We start from the raw sequence: 2,041 nt of genomic DNA, 5'->3' as shown, positions 1-2,041 counted from the left end.
GATTTTTCGTGTGCTTTTGGTTTCTCCTTGACATGTGTTCGCCATTCATCTAGTTCATCGATCTGAAGCCTTCGTTCTTCGTGAGTCGCTTCGTTTTTGTGGCATGGTGTAGAATGAAGCTCCATCACATTCTTCCTACAGGACTCCTGTAAAGAAGTTTGAGTTGTAACATTATTTAAATTAACCGAATCGTCTCGATTACTAGATATTTTAGCAGAATCACGAGCTTGGAGAGTAATCGTGTCATCCCCTACACGAAGTATTAGTTCACCTGTGCCAACATCAATGATAGTCCTAGCAGTCGCTAAAAAGGGTCGTCCTAAAATCAAAGGCACGTCACTATCCTCTTCCATGTCTAGAACAACAAAATCAATTGGGAATATAAATTTATCAATTTTAACAATTACGTCTTCAATAATACCTCTAGGAAATCTGATTATTTTATCTGCTAATTGAATGCTCATCCTAGTTTGTTTGGTTTCCCAAGACCTAGTTGTTTAAACATTTTATTGGGCATAACATTAATGCTCACCCTTAAATCAGCCAAAGCATTGTTAACATTTAAACTACCAATTAAACAAGGAATCGTAAAACTCCCTGGATCCTTCAACTTGTTGGGTAGCCTATTCTATAGAATGGCTGAGCAAACTGCATTCAACTCCACATGTAACGCATCATCCAACTTCCGCTTATTTGATAAAAGCTCCTTTACAAATTTAACTGCGTTTGGCATCTGCGAAAGAGCTTCAATAAACGGTAAGTTAATATGTAATTTCTATAATAATTTAAGGAATTTACCAAATTGATCGTCCATGTGGTCTATCCTTGTTGCACTAGGGTACGGCACACAAGGTTTATATTCTCTACTTATCAGTTTTTGCTCACTGTGGTCCACTTCATCCTTACCTTTACTTACCACAATTCTTTACCTCGGTTCAGGTTCAGGTTCAACTAACCCTTCTTCATCTCGAACAGTAATCGCATTAAGCTACTCCCTTGGGTTAGTTTCAGTTTTACTTGGCAAACTACCTTGTGGTCATTCAGAAATCATCTTAGCTAATTGGCCTATTTGATTCTCGAGCCCTTGAATTGATGCTTGCTGATTTTTAAGAGCTTTCTCGGTGTTTTGGAAATGTGTTTCGGATACTGCGATGAATTTCGTTAGCATCTCCTTAAGGTTCGACTTCTTCTCCTGTTGGTAAGGTGGTTGTTAAAAATCTTGAGGGTATTGTGATCTTTGATTTCCTTGACCTCCCCAAGAGAAATTGGGATGGTTCCTCCAACCTACATTATAAGTGTTACTATATGGGTTATTTTGAGGTCTAGAATTATTATTACCCATATAGTGGACTTGTTCCTCCTTAGTGGTAGGATTGAAGGATTGATATTCTATATTATGTACTCCTTCTCCATTTGGATCACACCTCATCACTGGATGTACCTGAGTAGAATCGTACAAACCATCAATCTTTTTATTTAAAAGTTCTACTTGGTAAGATAGCATAGTAACCACATTGAGGTTGAAAACTCCTGCAGCTTTCGTCGGCTTCGTTCTCATGACTTGCCACTGATAGTTATTCAGTGACATCTCTTCAATAAATTTGTAAGCCTCTTCAGGTGTTTTCTTGTTTAATGTTCCACCGGTGGCTACATCGATAAGTTGCCTTGTTGAGGGATTCACATCGTTGTAAAAAGGCTGAACCTGTAACCATAGAGGCAACCCATGGTGAGGGCATCTTCTCAATAAATCCTTGTGTCTTTCCCATGCATCATAAAGTGTTTCTAAATCTATCTGCACAAAAGAAGAAATATCATTCCTTAGTTTAGCCATTTTAGCCGACGAAAAATATTTAAGCAAAATTTTTCAAGTAATGATTGACCCTCGTGGTAACGAGTTTAACCATTGTTTAGCTTTGTTCCTCAATGAGAATGGGAGCAACTGAAGGCGAATGGCATCGTTAGAAATGCCATTGATCTTAAAAGTGTCGCAGAGTTCCAGAAAATTTGCTAAATGAGTGTTTGGATCCTCGTCCTACAAACC

General features: G+C 38.2%; 1 non-coding gene across 1 annotated transcript; it reads left to right on the top strand.

Moving 5' to 3' along the window:
* The first annotated feature begins 1,718 nt into the window (after positions 1-1,718).
* On the top strand, positions 1,719-1,825 carry LOC121213233 (small nucleolar RNA R71). Its single transcript, XR_005908612.1, has one exon. It is a non-coding gene; the product is annotated as a small nucleolar RNA R71 (small nucleolar RNA).
* Positions 1,826-2,041: the final 216 nt, after the last annotated feature.

The sequence above is a fragment of the Gossypium hirsutum genome, chromosome A13 (genome assembly GCF_007990345.1).
Source record: "Gossypium hirsutum isolate 1008001.06 chromosome A13, Gossypium_hirsutum_v2.1, whole genome shotgun sequence".
In the NCBI taxonomy this organism is placed as follows: Eukaryota; Viridiplantae; Streptophyta; class Magnoliopsida; order Malvales; family Malvaceae; genus Gossypium; species Gossypium hirsutum.
The sequence above is the reverse complement of the archived record's forward strand: the minus strand, read 5'-3'. Positions and strand labels throughout refer to the sequence as shown.